The following is a 25,801-nucleotide window of genomic DNA, read 5'->3' as shown; positions in this document are numbered from 1 at the left end:
TTATTTCTATTATAACCCTCATATAATAGAAATACACATAAACACACATAAACCTTACCTTTTCACCTTTCCACGGCCTTTGCACATTTTCCAATGTTTACCTTTATCGGGTTCACTCTCCTCTGCAATTCAAATAACTTTAACTCGCGTCTATAAACTTCTCGGGTCCGCACTTCCCTAAGCCTTATCAGCTTCAACCTCCATTGTAGATCTTACCTTTTAATCTGACGGTTGTTGACTTCCCCGATCAACAGAACTACTCGGTGATCCTTCATCGTTTGATCAAAGCTCATTTGATCCAACGGTTAACAATGATATCGAGTGAGCTACTTGCACGAATATTACTTGCTCGATAAAGCAGTTTTCTCTCTCCTCCAACGTGCTACGTGTCGTTTGATTAATGGGATTGGGTGACTCCCCCCTATTACCACTTACCACTTTTTCTCCATCCGATAACCCACTTTCGCTTATAAACTTGCCTTTCTTCTTTAATTAACACCTAAGCTTGTTAGTGCCCGATGACCGTAGATCTTCTACCATCGATGGCTGCGACGGCTCCTTTGGATTCCTCCTCTGCTAATACTTAAGTTAATCTCTGCCATTCATTTCTTGACTCCATTCTGCGCGACTTAATCATGGTCACTTATCACAAACAATCTCGTATGTTGATCTAGTTGATCCAATGGCTCCTATGCATTGACACCTCACTTCTTCGTTCTTCCCTTTACTTCATTTTTATGTCATTTCTTCAATGTTCTTCTGTGGTTTCGGGTTTCTTCCAGGGTTCTGGTCTTTGATTGTTCTGCGACACAACTTCCTCATGAGCTTAAATCCACTCACGCCTTTATGCTTCCTTCACCTTCACTGTGACATTAAAGGCTTCCTCATGTACTGTCGATGTGTGTAAAGCCATAAAACCTCTCTGCTACTCTTCTCTGTATTTCACCTTTGATTCTACACCTGCAACCTATGTTACATAGAATAACTCAAGATCACACACAATTTATATCTCAATTACTCAATACATACACATGAACTCAAAATTGAGTTGTTTGTATTAATAAACAAGTATTTACATAGGAGTCTTTCTCTCTGACCTAATTTTCTAATCAGTGGCCTCTATTTTCCTACCTCATGTAGGCTTACAATCAAACCTCTAACTCACAACCTCTAACTACTAACTTGACTTGACTAACTCTTTCTCTGCCTTTTTGGCTTCCATTTATACAAAAGGATTCTATAACCAATTCCTAGTTTAGATCCATAACCTTCTCAACAAAATCCTAAAATCTCTTCCTTATCTCTAAGGATCCTCTTTAATCCATAAAAGCATGAACTAACTCCTAATTTAAGTTTTACAATTAATTCTCAAATCTTTCAAATACCCTAAACCTCTCATGTTCTTCTACATTTGAGAACATTTACAAATATGCCTCACTATACTTAATTAAATCCCTATTCTAGCTTCTCTCATTAATATCCTTCAAAACCCTAATAATTACATTAATTAAACACTTAGGAAACCAACTTCCTCAAAATGCAAGACCCCCTATGTCTACTAAAATACAATGATTCTTCTGAGCTGAATGCTCCTCCATCAAATTCATCACAAACTTTACTTTCCTACAAGCTTGTAATCTCCAATTGTAGCCTCGAGTACCATAATTAGAACCTTCACATGCAACCAAAACAAGCCAAGGATCCAAAAAATCTACGTAGCATAATTCAATTACTCTATTCAATGAATCAACAAGGCATTGAAATACATGAGTGCAAACATGAGACAACACATATAGGAAAATAAGATACTCTTTGTACTGATAGAAATAGGAGAGAGTTTACAACCAAGATTAGCAGCTAGTCTTGTAGATATCTCCAAGTTGACTTGTCCTTCCTTGTCACAAAAAACACCTCAATATAAACCTAATGCATGAAGATGATGGCTCCTTTAGATTCAAGGTAGCAGCATGATGGCATAATCAGTGTCTAAAATTTGACCCTAATGTTATGGATGGCAATAAATTTATAGGATAGGGATGGTAGTTTAGGATTTATCCTAATGAGCTTGAGATACTGTTATGATGGGAGGATGAGCTCAAAGGATAAGAGGTGAAGTCTCCAAGGTAGGATCAAATAGGACTCGAGATTCATATCCATAGTAGATAGTTAAAACAACCCCTGGAAGCTTCTGGAAGAGGAATCTTTGAAAATATTTATTTTCCCGAATTTCTAGAATCAATGGACCCTCAACAAGGAGCAACTAGTGTTGACCAACGTTGGTGCAGAAAGCAGAAACCAGTGATGAATGCAGGTGGCTAAAGGGGCAGGGTGCACTGGGGGTTAAAAGCATTGATTTTTAGCACTTAGACCCAGAAACTCATGTTGGCATTGTATTGTTGGTATTGATGTCAACAGGGTCATGATCATAGTGTCGTTGTTCATATGCATGTGTGATGAGTGCTTGGTGATGTGTGTTTGGCTTAATGGCCTTGATAGTTAGCATTTATGTCAGCTTATTTGTGGCATGCCTTAATGGATATTTTTTGGAGGATGAGCTGAGATGGATTCATGACATGTTGTGTTGATTGGAGATGTTGTTATTGCGGGAGGTTGGATTGTTGCTCTAGTTGTTTCATATGACTCTACATGTCTTGGAGACATTCGATTGATACTACACGTCTTGAGGTGAGGTTGTATATGTTGGAGGTGTCTCTATAAGTGTTGGAGATAGTTATATGACATGATGTTGTTGCTACAGGAGTTGGATATGTCGTTACAGGTATTGGATATGTTTAGAAATCTTGTAGTTGATTCTTAAGAAGTTGGAGGTGTTGGTCTTGGTACTAAGGTTGGAACAATAGGTCTTTCATGTCATTGACTTTTTCTTAGCCTATTTCATCAGTTGCATACTTGACACATAGGTTTTTAGGAGTGATCAAATGTTGAAGAAGGTTCTGGATTGAAGATCCATTAGTTTTCTTCATCCTTATCCCTAGTCGCATGGAGAGAAGCCTATGGGAGTGGCTGAAAAGCTCCAATCGTATCGAGACAGGCATATGGGAGTGACTATGATGTTTCATTCACATGGAGACAGTGTCATGCATGCGACCAAGCATTTGCATGAGTTTTTCTCTAGATTTCTCGCGCTGATCAGTTATTTTTTGTATTGTGACGACATTATTATTCAGAACTTTTCGCTTTATGGTCGAAAAAGTTTGTGGGACCTCTAGAATTTTTTTAAAGTTGAAAATATCAAAAAGGCAAGTGGAGTTAGTGGTTGATAGAGTCAATGAGATGAATCTGGATCAAATCAAGCATATGAATAAGATCATTGAGATTAGTAGTTATGTGTAATTATTGAGTTAAGCACTTGAGTTCATTCATATATTGGAGAAATCTCATTACTAGTATGGTTGATTGTCTAGTTGTGTTGAGTGAGTGTGTGTGTTGAGAAGAGAGTGCAAGTTGCATGAATTGTCTAGTGTAATAGTTTTTTATGCACTTTGCAATGGTAGTGGTAGATATATAGAATGTGTTTTAGCCATTATCTTTGTGAAGTGAGTAGAAGATGAAGTGTGCATTGGAGAAGTGATTGGTGAGATTGTGTGACAGATAGTGGAGCATTTGGAGATTGTGGTCTCCTATTTTATTCTTCATATTGTGTTGGAGCTTTTGATTTAGATCAATGGTGTTGTTGTGATGTTCAATGTAGAGAGAATTGGGAGCCCAACTTGAAAATATATGAAACGAGGCTCACATGGAAGAAGTGAAGGCATGGAGGCTTCAGAGTATATAATGATTTGGTGGAGTCGGTAGAAGGAAGATATTTCTCCATCCAATAGGAGTTGTATAGTCCAATGGTAGTTGGGCGAGGATCATTTTTCGTGGGAGCCTTCAGCGGATGGCAGTTCATAGATCCAAGATAGAAATAATTTCATGCCTGATAGATGTCAGCATACTGTGAAGGAAGCCAAATATTTCGACTTATGGTTGTAAGTTGATCCATGTATATTTGTTCAACAATTAATAAAATATATTGAGCAATGCAGCAGCAACAAGTGTGGTTTTTTTCCCGATGAAGGGTTTTCCACCAGAAATATTTGTGTCTTTTGTGTTGACTGCTTGCATGGTTTTACTTCTATTTGATGCTCTAATATTTTCTTATGCGATTCAGTTTTTGCATGATTAAAAGGAATATGAATTTCGATAAAAAAAAATTATAAATGCTCACTCTATTGATTCACCCCCCCCCCCCAGTATTAATCTAGTTTCCAACAATTGGTATCAAATCAAGGCTCTCAGGTGCATCTTGATCGTTGGAGAGTGGAACTTGGATATTTTGGAAGATTTTTACAAATTATTTGAAATGGATCAGCAAGGAATTCCATTACTTCACGAAGTTAAATTTTCAACTTGGAGAGTAAATATGGATTCATATTTTTTTCATTGATGAAGATATTTTGTTATCTGTTGAGTATGGAATTAAAGATAGATATAATGATTTGGCTAGAAAGATTATTTTGAATTTTATTTCAAAATCTGATAGCAAGTTTGTGAAGCATTGTGAGATTGCCAAAGAAATGTTGGATAAGTTGCAGAATTTGTATCTTGGAGGAAATTTTCATTTTTCAGAAATGGAGAAAAATGAAAAAGATTCTACTTTTATTGCAGTAACTAATCTACCCTCCTCACAAGAATATGAAGGCACTAGTGATTGCAGTGATAGGTTGAGCATCAGTATCAAAAATGATGAGCAATCCAAGGTGAAGGCACTAGAAGTTGAGATTCAAAGGCTCATGGCTGAAAATAAAGATCAATGAATGTTGCTGCAAATGTTTGATGAAAAGGATTGTGCATTCAAAGAACAAATTTCATATTTGAAAACTCTGCTGCAAGTAGGAATGAAGAGTGAGATTAGAATGAGGAAGAAATGCAATGAGGTGGAGGATGAATGCCAAATTTTGAAGGCAGAATTAGAGAGGTTCATATCTAGTGCTCAAGTTTCAACAAGTAAATCTGAAAATGTTGGAGCAGCTAGTGGTAGCAAGAAAATGGAGAATCAGCAACAAAATCACCAGCCATGCATGAAGCAGAAAAATAAGAAAGGATACCCAAGAAGATGAATAGAATTGGAAAGTGTTATAATTGTGGAATTCATGGACACATAGCAGCAATTTTCAGAAATGGAGAGATTAATCTCTCTCATCAAAAGGAGCAGCCAAAGAATAAGCAACATCAAGCATACATGCAAAGGAAATATCCATTTATCAGTTATAATAGTCATTTTTCTCGTTATTATTTCTCATGCAATGATTTTGGCCATAGGGTTATTGACTGCAGAGCACATGCAAGGACTAAAAATCATATCAGTAGAAGATATCAAGTTATTCCTCAATTCCTTGGTCACATTAAATGTTTTGTGTGTCACAATATTGGCCATAAGGCCAAGGATTGCAAACTCCCCATTTGTTTCAAGAGATTCAATCAGAAAGAGGAAAATATGTAAGGCCATCCATACAAGAAGAAGAATAAGGATCAACAGTTGAAAGTTTGGAGGAGAAAAGAGAAGCAAGGAACTCCCACCAAAAATTGAGGCTTGAATGGTCTCGGGGGGCGAATATGGTTGCATAATGAGTTGCATGGAAATCTTTAATTATGCAGCCATTTATGGAAGAGTTCATGAAGATAAATTTGCATATTGGAATATGCATGTGTTCAAGGGGAGTTCATGAGGTTTGAAGTGCATTTTCATTTCAGATATAATTCTATTTGGTTTTAGTTGGAGCAACTATATGTTTTTGTTTTATTAATGCTAATGTTGATATGGAAACCATATATTTATTCTTATGTGAATTGTCTAGGTGTGATGGGGGATCACACATTCAGTGGGAGCATTTGTGCTTCCAAATGGACTTGTAGTTGTTGGCATCATGCTCACTTTAGAGGAGTTTTATAGTGCTTATTTATCATGAGTGTGTTGCAGGAATGAATTTTTTGTTGTTGTTGCCATATAGTAGCAAGATCATATGTTTTGCATGATATAGTTGATGTTTATGTCATATGTTGTCATGCATGTGTAGCTTCTATGGAGATCAATAGATATATTGGAGATAGTTCATCTAGAGTATGCACTTTATTGCTCATGTTTTCTATTCTAGATGTATCATGTTGTTGCTCATGTGTTTTTGGATGGATGAGACATGAGGAAGATGATTGTTGTTGCTCATGATATTTTAATGCATGTTTATGGATAAGATATTGAACATTTATGGAGAGGATGAAATTATGTGTTGCTCACAATACTTTATTGTTGGATATTACATTGTTGTTGATGTATATTGATGTTTTGTTGCTCACTCATTTATTCCATGTGACTTATTGATTGCATGTTTTTCATCTATGTTGAGGAGATGATGAGTTAGTGCTGCAAATAGTGATAAAATGCTAGATCTTATGCTATTGTTGTTGCTACTACCCATTGATGTGTTTCTCATGTTTTGAGCCAATGATGCATTATGTTGATGGTTGATGAGGATATATTTGATGTTGTTTTATGACATATTCCTATGTTGTTGCTATCAGTTGATTTTGTTATTGATGTACATGTGGAGCATGGTGGTTGCTAGTGGTTATCATGATCTTGCTGCAGGATCTTCATTGTTGGGATGGTGATGGCCAAGGTGTTGAGTGGCCATGCACTAGCATATGGTTTGGATAGTGCTCCTATTGTTGCTAGTATATTTGGAGAGCTTATGTCATAGCTCATGGAGGCCTTATGTTTGATGGATATGTCATGTATTATATTTTATTGTTGCTAGCATGGAGAATATTCATTGCTCATTGTTTCCATGTACTCATGTTATTTTATGTCTTGGGCATGTATAGAAGAAAGCACCATTTTGTACAAATGTAAAATCCACGTACTATCATTATATCATCTTTTGGGCACATTGCTCATGGAGAGACCCTTGGTGTCTAGCATGTTTTGTCATTAGCTATGTATGGGTCAATGAAGTCCAATTCATGTATCATTTTGTATATATTTGGTGTAGCCCCACTATATTGGGTGCATGATGTAAACTTGGGTCCATAAAAATCATGGTTGGTGATAGGTGTAGAGGAGTCATATGTCAGTCCTATGTACTTGTCACAAATATGTATTTTATCCATGAAGTATTGTATGTATTGTACTTCATTGTATATCTTTACTCAAAGTTAATTAGATTCATGGTCATGAGGAGTAGTCTCTTGCCTTTGGCAAGGAGGCTTATTACAGCACACAGAGTGTATGATTGCAGCTTCATAACATGCTTAGGGGGAGCATGTTCAGTTTTAGAGATTGCATGGCATTGGTTAGAGACTTGCTAGTAGCTGATTTCCTTGTTTTACATGCTTATCTTCCAGGAGATACTTCTTTGGGTTGCATCAATATGGTGTTGAGTATGACAGGAGGGGTCCTACTCTCATCCCACATTATTTGGCATTGTAATTCAGTGTTTGTATGACCCTTTTCCATTGATGTCAAAGGGGGGTGAATTTGGATGGATAGAGAGCAACTTCAGTTGTTGGAAAGCGTATAGAGATCATGATTCCTCACATGTTGTTGAGGTTGACATCAATGCCAAAGGGGGAGTTTGTTGGAATTGTAGTGTTGGAATTAATGTCAACGAGATCATGGCCATAGTGTTTTTTGTCATATGCATGTGCGATGAGTGCTTGGTGATGTATGTTTATCTTGATGGTCTTGATAGTTGGCATTGATGTCAACTTAGTTATGGCATGCCTTAGTGGAGATGTTTTGGAGGATGAGATGAGATGGATTCATGACATGTTTTGTTGATTGGATATGTTGTTGTTGTAGGAGGTTGGATTGTTGCTCTAGTTGTTTCATATGTCTCTACATGTCTTGGAGACATTGGACTGCTACTACATTTGTTGAGGTGAGGTTGTATGTGTTAAATGTGCCTCTATTTGTGTTGGAGGTGCCTCTATCAATGTTGGAGGAAGTTATATGACATGATGTTTTTGCTACATGAGTTGGAGATGTTGCTATAGGTATTGGAGATGTTTAGAGAGGTTGTGGTTGTTTCTTGAGAAGATGGAGGTGTTGGTATTGGTACTAAGGTTGGAAGAATAGGTCTTTCATGTCATTGACTTGTTCTTAGCCTATTTCATCAGTTGCAGACTTGACACAGAGGTTTGGAGGAGTGATCATATGTTGAAGAAGGTGTTCCATCAGTTGGTAGAGGTTCTGGACTGAAGATCCATTGGTTTTCTTCATCCTTAGCCCCAGCCGAATGGAGCTAAGCCTGTGGGAGAGACTGAAAATACCTAGTCACGTGGAGACATGCCTATGGGAGAGACTATGATGTTCCAGTCACATGGAGACAGTGTCATGCATGCGACCAAGCATTTGCACGAGTTTTTCTTCTAATTTCTCACATTGATCAGCTAATTTTTGTATTGTGGCGACATTCTTTTTCGAAACTTTTCAGTTTATGGTCGAAAAAGTTCGTGGGACCTCCAAAAGTTGTTTAAAGTTGAAAATATCAAAAATTCAAGTGGAGTTAGTGGTTGATATATTCAATGAGCTGAATCTAGATCAAATCAAATGTATGAACAGGATTGTTGAGCTTAGTAGTTCTTTCTAATTACTAAGTTGAGCACTTGAGTTCATCCATGTGTTGGAGAAATTTCATTGCTAGTATGGTTGGTTTTCTAGTTTTGTTGAGTGGATGTGTGTGTTGAGAAGAGAGTGCAAGCTGCATGAATTGTCTAACGGTAATATTTTTTGATGCAATTTGCAGTTGTAGCAACGGATAGCTGAAATATGTTTCATACATTATCTTTGTGAAGTGAGTAGAAGATGAAGTGTGGATTGGAGATGTGATTGGTGATATTATGTGACAGATAGTGGAGCATTTGGAAATTGTAGTCTCCTATTTTATTCTTCAGATTTTGTTAGAGCTTTTGATTCAGACTAATGGTGTTGTTGTGATGTTCAATGTTGAGTAAATTGGGAGCCCAGTTTGAAATAATATTAAACAAGGCTCACATGGAAGAAGTGAAGGCACATAGGCTTCAGAGTATATAGTGATTTGGAGGATTCAATACAATGAAGAGGTTTCTCCATATAGTAGGAGTTGGATATTCCAATGGGAGTTGGGTGAGGATCATTGATCGTGGGAGCCTTCAGCGGATGGTAGTCAGTAGATACGAGAGAGAAATAGTTTCCTGTCTTATAGATGTTAGCATACTATGAAGGAATTCAAATATTTCAGCTTATGGTTGTAAGTTGATCCATGTATATTTTTTCAAAAATTAATAAAATATATTAAGCAGTGCAGTAGCAACAAGGGTGGTTTCTTTCCCAGTGAAGGGTTTTCCACCAGAAATATTTGTTTCTTTTATGTTGAATGCTTGCATAGTTTTACTTGTATTTGATGCTCTAATTTTCTTATGTGATTTAGTTTGTACATGATTAAAAGGAATATTAATTTGGAGAAAAATATTATAAGTGCTCACACTACTAATTCAGCCCCCCCCCCCCCTCCCCCCATCTTAGTAGTGATCTAGTTTCCAACTCATACATCTGGAAAGGTCATTATTAGGGATTTATGTAGGGATGATGACAACATGTTCACGGATGTGGATTGATCTGTTTTGTAGTCCTATTGACGAGATGCGACAAAATGTCCTATAACAAATTCCCCCCTAAAGCACAAAGTCAGAAACGGTAGTTGATGATTGAATTTCTTTACCTTGTGACAAGTTTGGATCAAGAAAAACAAGTCGAGACCATCATCTATTACAATACATTTTCATCATGATATATTTTTTTAGAGAGGCATACCCATGCTCAGCACATAAGCTACCATTACATGTACAATAATCAAGAAGTCATGTCCACTGATGACAAACTGTGGGCTCATGATTAGATGATTGTATGTATGATCATAGTTATCATACTTTTTAATATTGCATTAATCTTGAAAGTGCAGCCTGAATGGATGAAACTATATTTGGGGTCTTCTATCTCATTCACTTGATCGCCTAATGTACGAGTCTAACCATGCAAATAAACGAGTTGGAGTCAAACATGGTAGACACCATCTAATTACTAGCCAATGATGTAAGTCATTAACAGATGCGAGAGAAACCATCAATGATGTTAATGGTTCTCAAGGTACTGTAGTAAAATATGTATGGTGTGAATAAATGATTTGAAGTCAAACACCACATAGAAATTTTTGGTCGAAGGCCAATGATGAAGACACATCGTCGACAGCAAGGAAAGTTTCCATTGATGTATGCAAGCTCCAAGGTGACCAAGGGAATTTCTAAGTCAACTTCTTGGATAATGAGCTGATGTTGACAGGAAGTGACTCATTGCAGGAGGGCCTTGATGTATCTCCCATCAATGAAAATAAATGGGTATCAAGATTAAACAAAATGATATTGATGTGGAACTGGTTTAGGAATGGCATACATGAATGAAGGCTTAGGAGTATTGTTGTAGATATCAACTAAAGGACTTCTCTTGAAGATATCAGTGACACTTCATGGAATGGGAAGCATTGACCCAAAATCGAATGTGGAGGCATTGATATGGTGTGATGAACCAAAAAGACAAGAATATTCCATGAAAGAGTGTCATGTTAAGGAGTGACTCACTATCAATAATATGTAAAGTACCATGTTTTCCCAATTTCCCCAACCATTTCTGGTCGATGCCTCTTTATTTTTGACAAGCTTGAGGAAGATAGCATATGGTTGATCTGTAAGTTCATCCTTCATATGAATCCTTCTGAGTATCTTTAACGAACCCTAATAAGGAATGGTTTGGTCCCATCATGTTCGAAGAGTCCATCATTATTTGATGTTTTTACGAGTCCAGCGAAGGTGAAACTCGCCTCTTTTTTCATGTTTAGAGAGTTTGAGAAAGAGGTGAAAAAGAAAATTCCGAAGGTTCCTTTTCATAGAGTTGTCTCTTGAGTCTGAGAAGGTAGAAAACGATACTCAGGAGAACCTCTTAGCCATGTTCGACTAAGGTATTCATTTTTCATAAATAGTCTATCTTAGTCTGGAAAAGATTTAAACATATACTGAGTAAATTTCTTTTCATTTGCTTTAACAAGTTCGAAAATGCAAGTGCTTGACAATATTTTCATGTTTTGGGAGTCTGAAAACATCTGAAAGAGGGCTCAGGGGGTTCCTTTTTCGTAAGTTTACATCCTGAAAAAGCGATAAAAGTATGCTATTTTGTCAAAATGATCTATTTCAATTCAAAAATCATTGAAATTCGTCAAATAGATGTTAACTTGCTCAGAACATCACCAAAAGATTAAAAATATCTAATACATGGTAAAATTATGTCATATTTAGGTAAAAATAATAAAATATTAAAAAAATAATCATGAAAATTACCATAAATAGGAAAAAGGTAATTTCATTCTTACCATTTTACATTCTACCTCTTTGTGAGTGAGCTCTGAGTGTTTTTTGTCCCCAATCTTCTACAACTGATTGTGGCCAATCCAGTGGATCATTTCAAGTGTTGTCACTTCCAGGTAGGAGATATCACCTTGCTCTATCTTTTTACGATTCCAATTTTACACTTCATGCATATTTTTTCTAGTTTTGGGTGAACTAGGGTTTTAATTTTTCACCTTAGATCCCCACACCCTAGCAATGTCGAAAGGTGTGTTGGGCAAGAAAAAATTGCACTATGGAGGGTGTTACAATGCATTGTCCCCCTTTAGCAGGGTGTACTGGTTGCATTTCAAAAAAAAATACTTGTTTCACTCAAAATTTTCTCAGTTTTTTGCATGAGATTCACTCTAATGATTCTTATTGTCATGTTCCAAGTTTCCATTGGAAAAAATGGCTCTAAAATGGTGAGAAAGAGAACACAAAGAACAAAACATGAATGTTGCTAATGAACCAGCCACCATCCAGGAATTGAGAAATTGTGGAATTTTGAAATTATTTTGGCTTCATGGGATGAGGCAACAGATGGAGTTATTAAAGTATATTGTTCGAGCATGGGATGTTTAGGCATAATCTTTCAGGCTTGGAGCATGTTGTGGCCTAATATTTCCAGGCAAATGATGAAGACTTTCTAACTCTTGGGTTCTAATGTGGAAAAATTTACTTATTTTTATTCAAATATAGGGTCTTGAAGTATCACTCGCGGATTTAATGCAGGTCAAAGAGAAACTCATTACATAGTGGGAGGTTTTTAATTTTTGGCAAATTCTTAAAAGAAAAAAACTTATTGTAAGAAGTTTTCAATTCTTAGGTTTCATGTAGAAAAGTTCATTTAAAAGCATCAAGGCTTGAGGACCAAGTCTTTGCTATATATATATATATATATATATATATATATATATATATATATATATGTGTGTGTGTGTGTGTGTGTGTGTGTGTGTGTGTGTGTGTATATATATAGATATATATAAGCCAGCATATGCCAATAACTGAAGTCAAATCCAACGCAAATACAAGGCACTAATAGGGAGAATCCCACAATAAATCATAGATGGTGATGGGCCTTCAAATTAGACATAAATTAAGGCCCATCTGACCATCCTTCGACACATTAAGCCTCTCTTTTTGCATTAAATAATGTATTTTAACTTTAATATGTTCATTAGGAAGGTTTATGGATAATTTCGTATTTGTGCCTAATATTATTTATTTTTGTGGAATATTATGAGAATATTGGGCAGATTATGAAGATTTGGAGGAGGGTATAATTTAGGTACTTGATCCCTACTACACAAGGATGAATATTGAATAATAAAAAAGCAAGATATCATGAAATCATGCACAAATTCTGGAGCTCCATGATTGAGAAAATCTACGAATGTGTTCCCTATCATTTAATGCAGATTCCTAGTGTTGGGAACTAGATCCACTATTTGAGGGATTTTGGAGGGGAAAGTTTCCTCCTTTCATGGGGAATGCTTCCAAATCATTTTGTATAAGTACCAAGTCTAATTTTCCTCTAAGGGTTGATTTTTATTAGTATTATTGTGGATAGAACTCGTATTTTTGCAGCGCCATTCTCATTTCTTACAGGGATGTAATTGTATTGATGGAAATAATGAAGATTGGTGCCATGTTCAGCTTCTAAATCTTGGTCTCCTTTAAAGGAATCTGAGTCTCCTTGGGCTTGGCCATCCTAGGAGCCTCAGAGCCCTTCTATATAAGTTGCTTTTCTTCTTTTCACTTCTTATTCTCATGCATCTCTTGTTCTTGTTTTCTTCCTATTTTTGCATTTAGTATTGATGATTTCTTGTTATATGATTGGGCTAAATGGCTGAATTCAGTTCTTCTTCAGGGTCACAAGCATAATTTAATCCTTTCAACATGTTTGGAAAGGTAATATTAATCATTGATCTACTTGGATTAGTTTTCGTGTTCGCAAATCTAAATTTCTGGAAGTCACTTGTGGAAAATAGTGGTAATTTTCTGCTATTTTTTAGAACATGCTAATGAGCTTAAATTTATTTGATTCCACTTGAATTATATCATAAAAATATTTAAGTTAATAACAAAATTTACCCCATTTCATTTTCACTTGATTAGGTTAGGCATTTGATAGATTAACTAGCTCACTAGTTCTCGAATTTCTAGATTTTAGACTAGTAATTTTCTGCTATTTTTTAGCATGTATTAACAAGGGTATTTGTTAGTGATTCCACTTGGAATAGAGACCTAAGAAATCCTATTCAATATAAAAAATTTCCCCATACAATTTTTAATTGATTTACTTGGTCATTCGGTGAATTATATCTTCCTGTATCAAATTTGTAACTTCATGTAACAGCTACCTGTAACTTCCTATAGCACTCTTCCAGCATGTATATACTTGCCCATATTTGTTCAAAAACTATGGTTTGTGTCCCTTAGGGTTTAATAATAACCCTTGGGCTCTAAATCAATGGTTGATTAGGAATAAAGACCACCTAGAACTTTCCTTTTTACCCCTGCAAAACATCTCAACAATTTGGGTTAATGGACATATTTATGAATTGGATAATACAATAATGATTTTCTTAATTTCCACCTCCAATGAACTCTATCAATGGATCTAAAATCTTTGAAATGTAATGATTTATATTTATTTCATGATATTTACTTTATGCAATTATAATAGGTTTGATTTCCTTGTTTTTTCCTTCCTGCAATAGGTTAAGGTTTCCATTTCAAGCATTTCCATTTCCGCAGTTAGTTTAGGATTTGATTACATTCACTCCAATACATCATAACAGCGAGATAAGGACACATTGTATGTTGCACATATAGTGCCGATACCTCTTAAGTTTGTATGAACCCCAGGTTGATAATTAAAGTTGGTAGCCTTGAGAGTTGCAGCATTCTTGTTGCAATATTGAGGCTCATCACTTTTTCGCATTGTTGTCGGGATTCAGGTGTCAAAGTATGAATTATTTCCCTAATTGATTCATTTCTTTTTTCTTTCTGAAGAAGAAGAAAAAAAACAAAAAAACAAAACAAAACAAAAACAAAAAACAAAACAAAAAAACAAAAACAAAACAAAAAAAAAAACAAAAAAAAAAACCAAAAAAACAAAAACAAAAACAAACAAACAAACAAACAAAAACAAAAACAAACAAACAAAACAAAAATAAAAAACTACATTAGACATCTTTCATTTCAAGAACATAAAATTGCATTGCATTAGAATTCTCATTCAAAAAAAAACTCCAACACTAACCCCCCAATTTGATCACGTGGTGCAGTAAAAGCCACATCACCATCCACTTTTGCAAGTAGAAGAAGAGGAGGTGACAGAGAAGGTAGGAGAAATGGATGGAGATGATGACAATGAAAGAGATCCTATTGGATTACCCATTCAATATATTGATATTGGTGTGCATATGAAGAAAATCCATCCATCTTTTCTTCCAAACGTTCATGGTTTAAGGACAAAGGATCCGGAAACCTTTCTCTTTGAATTTGAAATTGTTTATAGATCTTATGGTTACTTATTAAACACTCAAAAATTGAGATTTTTTCTGGCAACATTGAAGAATATATCTCTTAAATGGTTCATGAGTTTAGGGACTAATTCAATAAGATCATGGAATGATATGCAAAAGATATTTCTAGAAAAATATAAATATCATGATCTTAAAGAAGAAATATTTAGAATGAATCAAAAATAATATGAGAGCCTTAAGTATCTAATAGAGAGGTTCATGTATAATGTAAAGAGGCAAAAATTACATCATTTAGGATCTAACACACTAAAAACCCTCTTACTTAGAACAATTAGGGATGAGTGGATTGATCTCCTTGATCTCATGAGTAAAGTTGATGTATACCAATTATCATTTGAAGAAATTTGTGAAACATGCAAACACATATCAAGAGGAAGGGAAAGAGTAAGTAAATCAACATCAAAATTTGTAAGTCAAGCTAAACTTGGAAATTTGTTTGATAACATTAAAAAAAAATCTTAGCAATCCAGGCAAACAAGTAGAAATGTTAAGAATGCAAGATGAGGAAAAACAAGATGTCAATATTTGTGTTGTCCATGCAAAATCACATGATTTTAAATATTTCCTGTTGGGCATGGAATCCCCCCAAGGCATGTTTTTGGGCTTAAAGCCCAAGTTTTCACTGAATCTTGTTGTAAAAGCACTGCGAATTGCAGGGGGCGTGAAAGTATAATAGAGTCACAGGGTTGTCCACCCTAGTTTTTGTAATGTAATTTCGACTGGATAGACCTACCCATGGTCCACGGAACATGGGATTGTATAAATAGAGCGAGGCTCTAAGTGTAAAAGATAACAAAATGAATAGAAGCATGAGAAGTCTAAGGGATTGAGTCGAAGTGTAAAGTGTGTCTGTGGGTCATAGAGTAGGAGAAGGCTTTGCAGCTGAGTGCGCAGAGGCCTAGTAGTCCGCAGCTGAGTGTGTGGACCCCTGCAACTAAGTGCGCAGGGAAAATCGAGTCTGTAACCATTGGAAGAATCAATAACGAGAAGTTTTGCTATAATTCTGTGTTTATTTTCCTGGTTTAATGCATGATTGGATATAATTTGCAAGTATACTATTTATTTACCGCGTGAACCTGTATGAATGTTTTGTATTGTTAAGTATAACTTAAGACATTTAAGTAGGTGAATGTGCTTAAGTAATACTGGAAGATAAATCAGATCTCAGGTAATAGCATAGAGCGCGGCACAGCCCTTGGTTAGGGTTGTGCGAAGGTAGGGTATCAGGCCGCGAGGAATGAAAGGTGCGTGAAGCCACCTACGCGCAAGAACAAACAAAGGACCAGTTGAGCCTCTCAGACATCTCAAGGGTGCAGAAATCTGGTTCTAGCACCCTCCCATACTACTTCGGATGAGACCTCAATCCGCGCTCCGCGGACTGTTGCCAAAAGGGCTAGTAGTAAAGGGATTTGTTTGGCTAATTAACTTTGAACCTGGGTCAAGCTCCAACAAGCCAACATTTCCTATCATTACCAAGGTTCAAGGAAGTTTACCAAGAAGACAATGAAGCAATTAAATCACCAAAGAAGCTGTGTTATGTAGCTCCAATAGGACTATATTAGCCTAGTCAACCCAGTACGATGCAAGAATCTAATTTAGAATTTCAAGGTTATGCACATCCATCTCAAAGTAATTGGAACACACCCTTTCCTGGCAAGCTTGGCGATATCAACCCCAAAAGAAATCTTGGCAACAAGGTTGGCAAGGACCTTATAAGAGAAATCCACAATATCCTAAAAATTTTCCATAATATCTTCAAAATTTTCCACAATATCCTCCATACCCAAGTCCATGTTATCCTTACCATCTACCTCCACCACAACCTTAACCACATCCATCTCAAAGATCCACTCTTACTCACCTACCTATACCACCATTTCCAAACCCACACAAGGAAGTATCTCTCCTCTTTATCTAAATGGTATTCATATTAGATCAGGAAAGGTATTGCAAAAAAGATATTCTATTGATGTCATTGAAGGACAACCTTCAGAAAAAGAAGATTCAGATGAGAAGACCAAAGAATCATGGGTTATACTTGATGAAGAGCAGACATTAGAATCATAGATTGAGAAAGTGCCCTCATGTTTACCATCAGATCCTCCATGTGTTCAAGAGAATAATCTGCAAAAAGAGGAACATTTGAATGTCATGGTGGAATAAGACACGAAGAATGATCCAAATCAACAAGTGGACGAGGGGCATCACAACTATATTAAAATATGGTTCCAGACATTCATTAAGTTGCAGAAACACGCTCTTATTAAACAATTCATAATATCATCATAGTCAAAGCAGTTGGTATCTCACATTCAGGTACATGTCAAAGAATATGTTTCGAGCCTACACATGATTTTATCTCACATCCTGTTATGCAATTGGCTCCATTGGAAGTATTCCTACACTTGAAAACAATTTTGTTTTTTCAAGTAGAGTAGGATAGGAAAAGAAAAAAAAAATGAAAAATAAGAGAAAAATAAAAGATCAAGTAAAAACCTCCTTTGAGGCACCCGATATTGGCTCATTTATTGAAAACCTCATGAGGTGGTCAATGGGTTGGAAAAAAAAAAAAAAATTCCTAGGTGAAAACCTCCTTTGAGGTGAAAAATCTTTGCTCCATGTATCTCTCTCTCATGAATGCAGGTGCTCTCCAACCTCTGCAAGCAACAAAAACGGGTTAGCTACCAAAAGAAAAGTTGATCACAAGTCTAGTCAAAGAAACTCAAACTTGGACTTTCTCCTCATTTTCTCATATGCTCCAAAAGGACCAAGGCCATGCCAATCCATCACCCTCATCTATTTCCACCATCCACCCAGCATTCCCAAGCTTTTCTCATTCATTTTCCTTGTTTTCCTAAAATGCTACAGGAAGAGTCTATTTTACTACAGGAAGTAAAAATACATAGGGAAGAAAATTGTTTTTGTCATATCTTGAAATTTGTGCATCCATTTGTTGAGATGGTTCAGGGAGAGATGCATATGTATAATGGTAACGTCCCCAAGCAATTTTAGAAAATTATGGTGCACACTTTTCTATAAATTGACTTCCATCACCTACCACCATTTTGAATTTTTCTCGATATTCGTGCATCCATTGGTCAATATTTTTTATGGGAAGGTGTATAAGGATGATGTCAAAATGATCAGAAAATTTTAGGTCAATACAGTCTACCATTTTAGAGATATCCATAAAACAAGATTGCTACAAGAAGACTGTAATTGCTACAAGAAGATCTTGTAACACTATAGGAAGGCCGAGAAGAAGCTACAAGAGGCAATCTGGTTGGAGAAAGGGTTCAAAAGGTCATGTCTTATTTAGGGAAGTTTGAGAGAGGTCCCCCAACCCCAATTCCATCACTCATCCACTCCATTTCACCGAAACTTGCTCAAAATTTTCACTTTTTCCTGCCTAAAAAACACACACAGCATTATTCTTCGTTTTTCCATTCTTCACATTACCTCCTCATGAATCCAACCCTATTTACATGGATTTTCATCACTCCCCTCAACACCACCATGTCGGCTGAAGACTAGAATAAAGGATTAAAAGGTTGTTATAGGAAGAAACTCCTCTTATAGCTACTTGTGCAGTCATAATAGAAATCTCTAAGATCTTTTTTTTCCCACCAACAGAAGCATGATGAAGCCATGTGTGCAATTGGGAAGGAATTCCACCAGCAGAAGTTGCCTAGACATCATAGAGGAACCTACATACATAATCAAATCTATCATTCAAGGCATAATCAAGTTCTAAAGACATGCACCAGGATATCATGATGTATATGGCCCAGCAATGGCATGCAATCACCTCCAACAATCTGATCCACAAGTAGGTATAGGTATGCAATATTCTTTAACTCTTCTCTTGAGCATGTTATGGTTAGAAATTTGTTGTCTATGCATAAGAGATGAGGTTTTATAAGCTAAGGATGGGTCAGAAGCCTCAACCTCCCTCAACAACCCTAATCACAATTAAGAAATTGACCTGTCAGCAAAAGGAAGAATTAGAGGCAAATAAGGAGCAGATTGAAGGAATAACCTCCCTCCAAGCTAAGGGGAAGTAGCCCAAGCCTCATAGAGAAATACAAGCACCTAGGGAGCCAAGACTAACCATCTACAAGAGGATTTTGCACTGCTACAAGAGAAAATAAAGATGCTACAAGAGAAACAGGGCTGCTACAATAAAGACAGACTGTGTGCTACAGGAAAAACAGAGATGCTATAGGAAGGCAAGGGTTGTTGAAAAAGGCTCTAATTTTGAGGAATTTCACTCCAAAACCCCAGGATTCGAAGGATAATACCCAAATCAAGGGTAAATACATATTTATCCTTGCCATATATGAATAAGAAGCCTACAAAAAAAAAAAAAAAAACATTTTTTCAGTAATACAGCCTATGGGAAACTTTTGATAAATGTTTACAAAACAAAAAAATGAAATATGGATGTTTCCTTTGAATTGAGCTTGATAAGAAGGGGAATTGCAATTATCTTTTAGTGATCCTTCCTCTAGGAAATATGAGAAAGTTGTTCTTTTTCCCTTTGTCATAAAACCCTCATTATACAGTAATATCTAAAACTTCTAGCAAAAATAGACAATTGCTTTGCCAACTTTGAAAAGTTGTATTGAAGGCTATGGGGGGTGAATCTAACCATAGAAACCTCACAACAAAGAATAAGGAGAAGAAGAAGCTAATGAAGAAGCAAAAGAAGATGGAGGAGAGGGAAATTAACTAAAATAAAAACTCAAGGAGGAAGAAAGGAACAAACTGTGCTAAAAACAAAAATAGCAGTGCCTAAGAGAGACCTAATCAAAACAGAGAAATTCAAATCCCATTAGGAAATCATCTAGTCCACAAAAGAGAAGAAGAAGGAAACAAAAGGCAAGAAGACATTCACCATCAAAATATAATTCAAACCACAGTGATGAAAAGAGGCTTTCCATGAGGTCTCTAATATTTTTCTAGTTTTTTTCCAAGGCCTAGAAGATGTTATAGAAAGATAAGAGGCAAAAATTAAGCATGAGGTACAATTTTGGTCAACATTTGATAGGTGTTGTGGTGTGCTACAGATCTGGTACACGATGCTCTGTGTTTCTACAGGATCTCATCTAAGGGCATTTAGAAGGTTTCAGAGGTGTCCAAATGGTGGAAAAAGGTAGCAGGAGATTGGAAAAGGATGTGGAAGACCTTTTCCAAACAAAAAAAATCTTCAATAACCCATCCTGAATAAGGGGAAAAAAGAAGGAATTTACAAGAGAGAGACCACCAATGCCATGAATTAGGCACAATGAGGTCTCTAAGTTACCCAGAGGATGAGCAACACTTTCAGTGGGGGGGTGATGGGCCTCCAAATTAGACATAAATTAAGGCCCATCTAACCATCCTTCAACACATTAAACCTCTATTTTTGCATTAGATAATGTATTTTTAACTTTAATATGTTCATTAGGAAGGTTTATGGATACTTATATATTTTTGCCTAATACTATTTATTTTGTGGAATATTATGAGAATATTGGGCAGATTATGAAGATTTGAAGGAGGAGATAATTTAAGGACTTGCTCCCTACTACCATAGGATCAATATTAAATAATAAATCAACAATATATTTTGAAATCATGCACAAATTCTGAAACTCCAATGATTGAAAAAATCTAGGAATGTGTTCCGTACCATTTAATGTAGATTCCTAGTGTTGGGAACCAGATCCACTATTTGAGGGATTTTGGAGAGGAAAGCTTCCTCCTTTCATGGGGAATACTTCCTAATCATTTTGTATAAGTTCCAAGTTGAATTTTCCTCTAGGGGTTGATTTTTATTAGTCTTCTTGTGGAGAGAACTCATATTTTTGCAGCTTCACTATCATTTCGTACAGGGATGTAATTGTATTGGTGGAAATAATGAAGATTGGTGCCATGTTCAGCTTCTAAATCTTGGTCTCCTTCATAGGAATCTAATTTTCATTGGGCTTGGCCATCCCAAGAGCCTCAAAGCCCTTTTTTATAAGTTAATTTTCTTATTTTCACATCTTATTCTCATGCATCTCTTGTTCTTATTTTTTTTCTATTTCTACATTTAGTATTGATGATCTCTTGTTGTATGATTGGGTTAAATGGTTGAAGTGTTAGGCCCCTATACTACTAGTGTAACCCCTTATTTTTATTAGTACAACCCCCTTATTATATTGTTGTACCCATGTAGTCCCCATATTGTTATCTTTTCGCCCCATAGAAGCCCACTATTGTTATTATTGTGCCCTTACATTATTATTGTTATGCCGGCTCTGATTATATTATGACCCCTTAGACTCCTATATATAGAAAGGAGGTCTTGTCATTTGTATCATCCAAGAATTGTTCATTTGTGTAATGTAAAAGAGGTTTCCTCCTCGAAGAGGCTAATTTATAAGGCGTTCATCTATCTTTTCTATCTTTTTGTGAGTTGGTTTCATAACATTTGGTATCAGAGCTTTGGATTCTAGGTTTTCACTGCTCCAAACAGGACATCGTGGAAATTTCGCTATAACTTTATTTTTGTGACATTTCAAAAATGAAAAACAAAACCCATTTGAGACAAAATCGCGCTAAACCTCTGGTCTGAATTTTAGATCTTCTTTCGCTATATTTGCGGAGATATAATCTGAGGAAGTTAGGGTTTTCGTAGACTCCCGAATTACATTCCAAAAAGGTGACTTGGGGAAATCATCATAACTATCTCTCTGAGCATTAGATTGAAATTTCATAAGAAGTTTAAGAAACAGGACGGACGGTAGTTTCCTTTGTATATTTTTCAGATCCGAAAGTCAAAACAGTGACACGTGGCACTTCCTACAAGTTCGCTCTTCTGAAAAGGTATATAATCAGGTCATGTTGGGAGATTGTGCATAACTCTTTCTTGGAGAATCCAATTTCGATCAGATTGGTGGAATTGGAAAGAGGAGGCAAAGAGCTCCTTCAGATCGCAATTTCATAACTAGAAGATCATAAATTACAGAGTTATAGTTGTTTCAAGATCGAGCTCCTAAAATAAGGAAAAGGTGATATGAGGAAGTTTGATGGCAAGGATTCAGTAAATTGGATACTACACATGGAGCAATATTTTGATCTACATGAGGTTTAACTTTTACAAAAGGTACATATTGCATCTTTATATTTAGAAACAAATCAATTTTTATGGTATAAAGGGCTTTGTTCTCGTAAATCACTTGTTACTTGGTCAATTTTTACGGAAGAAATGATAGCAGATTATGAGGATACAAAGAGTAACACCTTCTTTAGCCAATTGATAAATCTCAAACAAAAGGGTTCAATGGAAGAGCATATTGAGGACTTTCAAACATTGAATATAAGGGTAAATGATATTCCAGAGAAGCAAAGGGTTGATGTCTTCATAGGGACTTTAAAGGATAACATTCAACATGAGGTTCGTCTTTGGGAACCTGATTCATTGGAGAAGGCATTCAGGTTGGCAAGAAAAATTGAAAGTCAAATTATGGAAACAAGGAATCCCACCACTCACGACTATAATTATGGAAGTGTTTTTTCTCCTAGCCTTCCACAACCTACAAGGTTTACACAACAACAATTAGAAGAAAGAAGAGAAAAATGACTTTGTTACAATTGTGATAACAAATACATTAAAGGTCATAAGTGTACTGAAAAGAAATTATTTTACATTGATTGTGAAGAGGAGGAAGAAAAGGATCAAGAAACATCAAAAGAAGAGGATATACACCAAGAACCAACCCCGGAGAAAGAAGAAATGAATCCGACCATATCTTGTAAAGCGTTGGAAATAATTGCCACTCTTCAAACTCTCAAGATACAAGGACATATCAAGAAGAAAAAGGTTCAAGAAGTGAAAGATCACATTGAGAAATAAGAAAGGAATCTGACCATATCTTGTAATGCATTGGCCAGAATTACCACTCCTCAAACTATCAAGATAGAAGGACATATCAACAAGAAAAATTTTCGAGAAGTGAAATATCACATTGAGCATCAAGAAATGAATCCAACCATATCTTGTAATGCATTGGAAGAAATTACCACTCCTCAAACTCTCAAGATAGAAGGACATATCAAGAAGGAAAAGATTTAAGTAGTGAAAGATCACATCGAGCATCAACAACAAGTTCACCAACTTTTAAAGGATAACGCCACCTTGGTGCAAAATCGAATGAAACAACAGGCAGATCAACATCGCAGTGAAAGAAGTTTTGATGTAGGAAATTGGGTATTTTTACGGCTACATCTCAAACAATCTATTCATGAGAAGGAAATGTTGGCAATATTACATGCACTTAAGAAATGGAGACCTTACCTAATGGGAAGACACTTCAAGGTAAAAATGGATCATGATAGTCTTAAATACTTTTTAGAATGAAGATTATCTTTAGAAAAACAGAAAAAATGGGTCACAAATATGTTGGGTTATGACTTTGAAATCATATACGAAAAGGGGAAGAAAAATGTTGTTGCAGATGCACTCTCAAGAAAGCATGAGGATGTGGAAGCATTGCTTTGTGCTATTTCTATTATCCAACCAGATTGGATAAAAGAAACAAGGTATGAATCGAAGAAGGACGAAGAAGTGTGGCCACTCATTCAAAAGTTGCAAAAACTCCCAGTTCAAACAATATTTCCAGAACTTGACGAGGAAGGAAAAATCATATTGGAGCCTAGAGTAGTCACAGAAACAAGAACCCGACAGCTATGAAATCGATCAATTTTCGAGTATCTCATCAAGTGGAAGAACTTGCCTACTAAATATTCCACATGGGAGGACAAGAATTTTATACAAGAGCATCAAGAACTACTCAAGCGTTGAGGACAACACTTTTTGCAGGAGAGGGGCATGTTAGGCCCCTATACTACTAGTGTAACCCCTTATTGTTATTAGTACAACCCCCTTATTATATTGTTGTACACATGTAGTCCCCATATTGTTATTATTGTGCCCCATAGAAGCCCACTATTATTATTATTGTGCCCTTACATTATTATTGTTAAGACGGCTTTGATTATATTATGACCCCTCAGACTCCTATATATAGAAAGGAAGTCTTGTCATTTGTATCATCCAAGAATTGTTCATTTCTGTAATGCAAAGGAGGTTTCCCTCTCAAAGAGGTTGATTTATAAGGTGTTCATCTATCTTTTCTATATTTTTGTGAGCTGGTTTCATAACATGAAGTAAGTTCTTCTGCAGGATCACAATCATGATTTCATCCTTGGAACAGCTTTGGAAGGTCATAGTAAGCATTGAGCTACTTGGATTAGTTTGCTTATTCACAAATCTAAATTTCTGGAAGTCCCTTGTGGCAAATAGTAGTAATTTTCTGTTATTTTTAGAACATTCTAATGAGCTTCAATTGAGTTGATTCCACTTGAATTAGATCAAAAATACATTCAAGTTAGTAACAAAATTTACTCCATTTCATTTTCAATTGATTAGGTTAGGAATTTGATAGATTAACTAGCTCACTAGTTCTCGAATTTCTAAATTTTAGACTAGTGATTTTCTACTATTTTTCAGCATGTGTTAACAAGGCTATTTTTGAGTGATTCAAATTGGAATGGAGACCTAAGAAATCCTATTCAATATAAAAAATTGTCCCGTACAATTTTTATTTGATTTACTTGGTCATTCAGTGAATTATATCTTCCTGTAGAAAATCTGTAACTTCTTGTTACAGCGCATGTAACTTCTTGTATCACTCTTCCAGCATGTATATATTTGTCCATATTTGCTCAAAAATCTTGGTTTGTGTCCCTTAGGGTTGAATCATAACCCCTAGGCTCTAAATTAATGGTTGGGGAGGAATAAATACCACTTAGGACTTTCCTTTTTACCCCTGCAAAACATCTCAACAATTTGGGTTAATGGATAGATTTATGAAATGGAAATACAATAAAGATTTTCTTAATTGCCACCTCCAATGAACTCTGCCAATGGATCTCAACTATTTGAAATGTAATGATTTATATTTGGTTCATGATATTTAATTTATGAAATTAGAATAGGTTTGATTTCCTTGCATTTTCTTTCCTGCAATAGGTTAAGGTTTCCATTTTGAGCATTTCCATTTCTACAATTAGTTTAGGATTTGATTACGTTCACTCCATTACATCATAATAGAGAGAGAATGGCACATTGTTTGTTGCACATATAGTTTTGATACCTCTTATGTTTGTATGAACCCCAGGTTGATAATTAAATTTGGTAGCCTTGGGGGTTGCAGCATTCTTGTTGCAATACTGAGGCTCATGAGATGGCTCAATGTGTTTATATAAGTTGTGAAGATCAAAACATATAAATTGCATAAGTGTTTTATATATGCAAAAATGTGGGAAAATGTCTTCAGATGATTATATGGAGACAAAGGAAGGGTTGGATGCATAAATAGACCAAATTTCACCCACACTATAGGGTGCCAAGGCTCCTCGGCACATACATTATTTAGAAATCAACTGTACACAGCACATGTGCAGAACAATTTCTATGAAAAAAAATCATAAAAAAATGGTCCACAATAACTGGTGTTCATAACTATAACTACTCCAACACTTATTCTAAAATGCTATTGCACCCATGTTTCCATCATTTAAAATATTACATGAGAGTTTGTCTTCTTTCATATTGACTATGAGGCCATACTTTGAGGGTGATACTTTGTTGGGTCCCTATAATACTAGTGATTACCCCATTACTATTGTAGTTATACCCCTTATTAATATTGTTGTGCCCCTATTGCCCCCATATTGTT

Source organism: Pinus tabuliformis, chromosome X (genome assembly GCF_031772625.1).
Source record: "Pinus tabuliformis cultivar Carrire ecotype Pingquan chromosome X, CPIR1, whole genome shotgun sequence".
Classification (NCBI taxonomy): Eukaryota; Viridiplantae; Streptophyta; class Pinopsida; order Pinales; family Pinaceae; genus Pinus; species Pinus tabuliformis.
Note: the sequence above shows the minus strand (reverse complement) of the source record.